Below are 9223 nucleotides of genomic sequence, written 5' to 3'. Positions count from 1 at the left end.
ATATAAGCTAACAAAGAACCATAATTAGGTTTTTTTAACTGTTATAGTGATCTAAGATTCAATTCCTGTATTGAATAATCAAAATTTTAATTTAATGATTTGGATACAATTGAAAGTCCTTATTTTACAACAGATCGTATGTTCAATTGATGTTTATGCATGCTTGAATTCTGTGTAGGCGTGCTCGATTCCTGTGTAGGTATGCTCAATTCACGTGTAGGTTTCATCGATTCATGTGTAGGAAGGTATGATGATAGATTAGTATGCTCGAATCCTGTGTAGATATGCTCGATTTCTGTGTAGGTATGCTCGATACATGTGTAGGTAGGTATGATGATAGATTAGTATGCTTGATTCTTGTGTAGATATGCTTGATTCCTGTGTAGGTATGCTCGATTCATGTGTAGGTATGAGGATTGATTAGTATGCTCGATTCACGTGTGGGTATGATGTTAGGTTAGTGTGCTCGATTCATGTGTAGATATGTTCGGTTTATGTGTAGGCATGCTCGATTCTTGTGTAGATATGCTTGATTCCTCTGTACGCATGCTCGATTCATATGTAGGTATGATGATAGATTAGTATGCGTGGTTCATGTGAAGGTATGATGATATATATATTTATATGCTCTATTTCTGTGTTGATATGCTCGATTCTTGTGTAGGCATGCTCGATTCTTTTGTACGTATGCTCGATTCATGTGTAGGTATAATGATATATTAGTATGCTCGATTAATGTGTAGGTATGATGTTAGATTTGTATGCTCGATTCATGTGTAGGTGTGCAGGTACGATATAGAATGATGTAGACACTTAATGAACCAACTATGTGGGATAGTGTTGGAATAAATTTTCATGGGTGTATATAACTACAATGTTTAGTCTTTATGAGAAATTGTTACTGTCTTTTTATATGTTCTTTGTATGTAATTGATTATTTAATTAAAGATGTGTTGATGTCATATCTATACTAAAGGATAATGCAACCTTATTTTGGTTTAGGTTATTATGATGTATGTATGTAGGAACTACGATTGTTGTACATGTAGTTTACTATGGAGGTTACATTTAGGGAATATGTTTATGTGGATTGTGGAAGATGGGAGAGATGTGAATCTAGTTATATGTTAATTGAAGATGTATGTTATGCAGGAGGTTATGTGTAGGGAATTTGTGTTTTTGAGCTTGTGAGGTTATTCGTATATGCTCCAGTTAACTATTATCTTCATGAATCTTAAGTCTTAATGATGTCTGTGATTAAAAGGTGTAGAACTGATGATTTACATAATGATTTGTTATATTAAAATTTGATAATGTGGAACCTTGATTTTCAAAGCATTGACTATTTGCAATTATCTTTAATTTCTTATATTTATTTGCCTATGAACTTTCTGTTAAATAAAGAGCATTAAGTTAAGTAAAATTTGCAAATAGTTGATGTTGTATGTTACAAGCTGAACCCTCTCCAAAAAGAACTATATACTCACTTTATAAGTGTTTTTGGGTATTACTGATAAATATATGTTCTTTATATGTGCATTAATAGTGGTCTAAAAAGTAAAAACTAAGCACATACATGGACATTGATTTTTCATTTTTGGTACACTAAGTATAGGTGAAACAAGCAATTGCTGCACATGTGAAAGAAACAAAAGTTTTGCTTTATAACTGCCTTGAGAAATGCGCTATGCAATTATCCGATGGTAAATATCGCTGGGAGATATGAAACGTTATTATAATATTTGTTGCAAATTTAACCAGGTTTTTCGTGAAATGCCATGATTTGAGCAGCGTAGCAGTCTTGGTCCAGCCCGACAGGCCAACCCAACTGAATAGGTATATACCAGTACCCGTTGATTTAAAACTGGCCCGGCCGTGCGTTATGTCAGGTTTGTTAGCTTTTTACTACATGCATAAAAGTTGTCAAATTATGCCTCAACACAAAAATGAGATCAAATTGTTTAAAATATCTCATCTGAATGCAATCTTCTAGTTTAGTAATTAGTAATTACAACATGGTTAGTTATTAATTTGCCACTTCATATGTTTATTGAAGTCGGAACTCTTTTTAGATGAGCCCAGATTTTTATGGTGATAATAGCACGAGATCGACTTTGGTAAACTCTGTTTACGCTTAACATTGATTGTCAATTTAAATATTTTGAATAGGCATTTTTCATTGTTGAATTTGGTATACACGTTTTGTTTTTTTACCACAGTTTCATGTGTAAAGTGTGAATTTTTTTCGCAGGTCATACTTAATAATTCATCCTTGAACAAGATTATGCTTTTAGACATAAAGACGAAAAGCTCACATATTTTGAAGGTTTTAGAATCTTAATGAATGTTTGGCAGATCCAAGAGAAGCATAGGATAATAAGATACCGGTCGGTCAAGTGTTTTGGTGGTTTAATCCATTTTTTATTCACATTTTGTTTTTGGTTAAGAGCTAAACTAGTTGGTGAAGTGTGTATGGCCCATTTATGAAAGTTGGATAAAGTTTGTACACTCAAGTGTTTTTGTTTAACGTGATGAACTCATAATCTTAGTATGAAGTTTGTTTATGTGTAAATTGTTTATTGCATTTAAATGCAAAAAAAATGCATTGATGGTATCATAACAAATTCCGAATATCAAATGGGATCTATAATAAGGGATCTATAATAAATTCAATTTGTATAAAATACAAAAATGGGTATACACAAATGCTAGACTAATGCAATAAAAATTTTGAGATTATTTGATCAAACTATTTATTTCGAACTCAATGGATAACGTATGCAAATTTGTATCAATATCTTAAGTAAAGTGGATTGATCGATAAAGAAGATAATAGAATTAAAGATCAAATAAATATTTTTGAATTCAAAAACATGTTAATGAATTGTAACTTACATATAATTTAATTCTATTAGTTACCTAAAAAAAAGTAAATCATATGTTACTATTATACCCTTGAATTTAAAAAAATCAAAAAAAATAAAAAGAAATAATATGATTGGTTATAATCATTTCTCGCACTTCTCGCAATAAGAACACTTCTGAAATGAACCTAATCATATATATATATATATATATATATATATATATATATATATATATATATATATATATATATATATATATATACGAGTCAAAATATGGTGTATTAAAATGAAACGGGTCAAAACATAATGAATTAGTGATAACCAGTTCAGGTAGTGAATTAAAATCAAGCAGGTCCAAATAGGCGCTTACAATGAATCCGGAAAAAAGGTTCAAAATAGTCAAATGGGTCATGTGGTTTTCCAAAAATATTTTGATATTATGAAAGGAATGTTTTGTTCCACCAGTTTGAACTATATATGAGATTCTTACTATTGTTCTCCTTACTAGCTTTTTATGTGGTTAGAACGAGCCAACCATTACACCACCGCTCGGGTGAATTTCACAACGTAAAAACATGTCTTTATGATAACATGTTATTATTGCTTCTCGAATGCATTTTTTGTCCAGTTATGCTACAAACTAAATCATATAAAATAGACGTAGGGGCCACTAATGGATGGAACCTAATTCAACTAACCTGCTTTATAACATCATATAGTTATGCCTTGTTCATAGTTAACTCCTTACATCCAATTCTAATCACAATAGCTTCGTTTCTTATTCAACTATATAAATTATTTGCTCACTTACACCGATCATGCACTCGCACATTGCCTTAAACAGTTACTGATTGAATTCTCTATGCGTCACCAACACACCGCAAATCGACCCCATACCGAACGCATCCCCTGTCTCCCGGCCGCAGCGCGCAGACACACCTACTAGTATATATATATATAGACACACACGTGTTTCTAACTTAGTATAATATAAATGTACACCTTTTTTAATAAAATCTTGCCAAAGTTAAATCCAACAAAAGATATAAATCTTTAGAACGTTAACCTTACTAATATTATCATCATCATTAATAGATTTAATTTACCTATATATATATATATAGGATTAGGTTCATTTCAAAAGTGTTTCTTATTGCAAGAAGTGCGAGAAATAAAATCAACCAATAAGAAATTTTCTTTTGTTTTATGACTTATTTTAATAATAAGGGTATTTTAGTACAAATGATTTTTCTTATGTTTGATAATTAATTATTATATGAAGAGAGTTACATATTAATTAGTTGCTTTATACTTTTTTATATTATATATTATTTCTCCCTTATTACAATTATTAATTAAATATGTACAACGATTTCTTTGTCAAGAAAATAAACCAACATCTTTAATTTATGAATTTAACCTTTTTTTTTAATTTTGTTTTTGCATTTTCTAAAAAAATTGTTTTTGATATACTATTTTAACATATAGTGAAATCTTTTTCTTATATATCTCTAATTCAAGGCATGAGTTTTTTATATTAACAAAATCAACCATAAATTCAAATATATTCCCCAACCTATATGATTCTTGTCTTCATGCATTGTATAGAACTTACTGTACGTTAAAAATTCATCACATTACACCAACATACAATAAATATCCTTTAACTTACACCAAAAATTAAGAATTCAAACTTATCCAAACTCCATAAACGAGGATCACAACCACTTATTTAAATATTTTTGCATAAACAAACGACGATTAACCAACAGAACCGAAACACAACAAATTATGATGACAACCGAATGAATTGGGAAGAAAATCACACTAAATGTTGTTAGCAAAGTGTGATTTTTATCGTCATTTAGTTTGCGTTTAATATTATATATTTTTTATCATGGTCGCCCCTTGTAAGTTCATACGTACGTTGTATATGCGTATGGATGTATGTACGTATGTATGTACGTACGGATGTAGGTGCATACGTACGTACGCATATATGTATGGACGTATGTATGTACGTACGTACGTACACATGTATGTGTGTACGTATGGACGTATGGACGTACATACGCATATATGTATGTACGTATGTACGCACGCATGTATGTATATGCATGCATGTAGTTATGTATGCATGTAGGTATGGATGTATGTAGGTATGGATGTATGTAGGTATCTAGTTATATAGTTAGAGAATGAAATTAACATATATACCTACTTAAATTTTAAACAACCTAAACAAATGAAATGTATGATCATAACCAAATTATATATATTAGGAAACTCAATTAACATAAACACGCACAAAATTAATATAAGCATACACAAATACTTAATAATAAGTATGAGCGAATGATAATTAACAGACCTATCTAATATTTTTAACAACCTATACATATTTCTAAAAGTCAACGTCCAATCTTTTTTTTTTTTAGCGGACAATTTTAAAAAAAAAAGTACAACGTCCAAATTAAATTACAAAGGGTAATTGTCTATTAAATAAAAAAAATGGGCAATCCATATTCTGAATTATCAAAAGGTAGATTTTGTTGTAACTGATTATGGTTTTAATAATTTTAAAGTAACCATAATTGAGAGATAATGGTAACCATAAATTTGGGATTCATTTGAGATAAGGATGTTTATATCTTTGGCTTCTATAAACAAAAAGACTAAACTATCATTTTGTCTTAAAATGCATTAAAATGTATAAGCTAAAAATTACAATATTGCCATGTTGATCATATACTATTGATTAAACATAATCAATGGTTATTATTTATTTCTCGCACTTCTCGCTCTAATATCACTTCTCGCATGAATCATCCCCTATATATATATATATATATATAGTTGTTTCTTGTGTAAGTTATAAGATGTCCATAGTTCTTTATATAATATACTCATGTCATAATTAAAATTAATATTATTAACTAAAACTCATTTTTCTCCTCCTAAATCCATTCACGTAGAGCATTTCCATCATATTCTTTATTCCTAAATTCAAATTACTCTAAAAAACAATATATTTTTCTTTCTCAATTTCAATTAAATAATACTTTTTATACATTTATCGTTACCGTTCCTCTTGGTTTCACTCACAACCATATTCAAAATATATTAAAAAATTGTAAGTGGTGAACAATGGCTTTTCAAATATTCAGAAAAACTACTGCGCTTTCTAAAATATAAAAACTCTCTAATTTATAAAAACATCTCTCACATAAAATAGAGGGTTGGATGAGAATGCTCTTACACACACTCTTTAAATTTGTTTTTGAAAATCAAATCAAAGATCTTTTTTTTTTTTGGATGTGGAAAATCTCCACCTCCTTGATCCTTTCCTCAATTTGGATGGCCAATCCTACCTCTATCTCCTATTTCTCGTGGTTATTGCATATCTCAAAGTTCCATTTACTCTCTTGTTACGACTATTGTTCAAAAAAAAACCCAAAACCACTCTAAAACCACAAAACTTTCAAGATTTAACACTAACTAACTAACATCCTCCTTAAACAAGTCCCAGTCAGATCCTACAAGCATCAAGGACGTCACCAATGAATTGACTCCATGTTTCATAAAGTTTTGAGCTTTCAGAATGTATCATTTATCTAACATTCAGAACCATCCCTAGGTAAGTCTCAAACCATACCTTTAAACCCTAAGATCCAACCTACAATGACAAATAAATAATAGTTTGATCATCAAACATGTTAGTTTTATCAAATTGAGATGAAATCTTTGTTTTTCTTAGAGGATGTCATTTAGTGTAATAAATATATGTATAGCTATTTTTTTAATTAAATTAAATCTTGTAGTAGTAGTAGTATATATATACTGAGATCGGTCTTCTACAGAGTGAAAAAGGTGACAACAATTGTATGAACAATGAAAACTCAAGTTAAAAAAGTTCCCGCCGCCCTATTGAGATGGATCATCTTCTGCAAAGTGAAAGAGGTAATCTACCCAAGTGTAAAAATATTGTTTCACAGTTTGTATGCATGCTCTTTTAATTTTGATTTTTGTTTTGTAGGCGGAAACCCTAGCGATTGATGCAGAGAGATTGATCGGATTTCAGAGCTTCCTGAACCTATTATTCACCACATACTCTCATTTTTGGATAGCCCTCCTAGAGAGCTTATTTGAATGAGTGTATTGTCTAAGAAATGGCTTCACCTAACTGCTTCTTACCCAATTTTAGATTTCAGTGACCATACTTCTACATCTCGAAAAAGTTTTTTCAAGTATGTTCACTATACCATGTCTAGATTTTTGGCTTTTTGCCATCAAAATGTCACTGCAGACAGGCTCAATCTCATTGCAACAATCACGGAGTTTGTAGAATTAGTTATTGTTAACAAATGCCTTCGATTGGTTCTTAAGAATGGTGTGAGGAAGCTGGCGATAAAATTTACTAAGTCTTCAGAAGCCCCTTCTGCTTCTACTCAATATCGTTTGCCTAACATACTCTTATCAGTTTTCATGTTAGAATCTTTTACCATATATGACTGTCATTTACCGTCTTCCTTGATGATTGATGGTATCATGCTTAAGTCCTTTATTTGTTTGGAACTCGAAATGGTCCATATAAATGATGAAGTGATCGAGTATATCAATAGTAGTTGTCCTCTTCTACAAATATTTGAGATTAGGGTATGTCATGGTCTCAAAAGATTACGTGTTTGTGGACATCAAAATCTTCAAAAAGTTGTGATTCACTATAACACTCCACTTGAATTAGTAGATAATGAAGCTCCTAATCTATCTAATCTTTTGGTAGGAGATTGGGATAGCATTTGGGGTGGGGGGAGGCAAAAGAACTTGGCTTCATGCAAAAAGCTAACAAAAGTGACTTACATCGGGCATCCCTTACCAAACTCGAATGGTTTTACCTCCTTCTAATCCAACTTCCCCTTCATTCAAAATTTGTTTTTAGCTACTAAATATAAATGCAACAACCACAAGTTGTCAAGCCATTCCTAGAGGACGTGTGTGTTACATTCAAATTGTGAACTGGGTGATATTGAGTTTAGTACTCCAAATTTGGTTTTATTTGTATAATAAATCCTCGTTTACTCTTTCCACTAGGAGATAATCTCTGGCCTCTAGTATGGGATTTAACCAATATGAAAGCATGCATGCAATATTATCCCGATGACCATATTATTGACACTCTTTGGTTCCACAAGTTGAGGCTATTTTTATATAAGAAAAGTGGATTCAAAGTTTTGAACTTGTATATCCACATGAAGCCTAGTTGGGTACGTTTATTTGATTAGTCATTTTTTGTGTTGTGAACAATAAATCCACACACAAAGTTGTGTCTTCATTCTAATTGTCTTGCAGAAACTCAAAGGGCTAGAGAAGCTAAAGGTGATTGAGTTGCCACCTTATGAACTCGAGCATCTTGAGCTACAACTAGAAACCATGAAGAATCATTCGCTCATATAGCTTTTGTGGATGTTGTACTTTGGTGTTGTCATCCTCAATCTCTAACTTTAAGATCATATGTTCCTTTAACTGGTTTTGATGAACAAAGTGATGTTGTCAAGGTAATACTTATATGTGATTTATTATTTGATGAAATATTAATTATCCTTTACTGAACTTTTTCAAGAAAAGATGATTCGTTATATGTTATTTTTATTCAGGTTACATACAAAAAGCTACTTTAGCAAGAAGATCAAGGCCACACGAAAATTCATATTGTGTCCCCTTCCTCTTCTAAAGACCAAAAGCACTTGATGAACTTAAAGTCATTGTCAACGGCATTATCTTGTGAAAGAAAATCAACTAGCTTCGTAAAGAAAGAAGGTACACTTTTTATGAGCTAAATTTATATACACATTATTGACCCCGCTTGTTTAATTCCAAACAACTGTACAAGAAAAAGATTGCCAAAGGTAGATGGATATGGAGATTTTCTAATGCATTGGAATCGACAACGGTATAAAAGTTAATTGTAAAGATCTAGAGTTTTTCATGGTATTAGTCAAGATAAATTTTGACAACCAATTTCTCTTTTCTTTAATAGCAGAGATCTCAGCTACACAAACAAACCAAATCACAACTGATCTAACAACCGGAAATGATAATATAGTGTATAGGTTGACACTTTAAATATGTAGAGCTTTTGTTTTATTGCATATGTAGTGATGGTCTCGAATCATGATAATGTCTTGACTATATATGTGTAGAGAGTTTGTTTTATTGCATATTGTTCATATTATACTCATTTGGGACTTATTTTATGGTTTTTGCTAGCCTTGGCAAACAGAGAGACAAGAGGTTATGAGTGATTTAAAACGTTAAAAACTATATCGGGTCAAAATGGGTTTTCATCAAAGTGGAAT

At 31.1% G+C, this 9223-nt stretch overlaps 1 pseudogene; it reads left to right on the top strand.

Moving 5' to 3' along the window:
* The first annotated feature begins 6799 nt into the window (after positions 1-6799).
* On the top strand, positions 6800-8704 carry LOC143542833 (FBD-associated F-box protein At3g49020-like; annotated as a pseudogene).
* The last annotated feature ends 519 nt before the right edge of the window (positions 8705-9223 follow it).

The sequence above is a fragment of the Bidens hawaiensis genome, unplaced genomic scaffold (genome assembly GCF_021521415.1).
Source record: "Bidens hawaiensis isolate Kalapana, Puna unplaced genomic scaffold, B.hawaiensis_p1.1 tig00012998_1, whole genome shotgun sequence".
In the NCBI taxonomy this organism is placed as follows: domain Eukaryota; kingdom Viridiplantae; phylum Streptophyta; class Magnoliopsida; order Asterales; family Asteraceae; genus Bidens; species Bidens hawaiensis.
The sequence above is the reverse complement of the archived record's forward strand: the minus strand, read 5'-3'. Positions and strand labels throughout refer to the sequence as shown.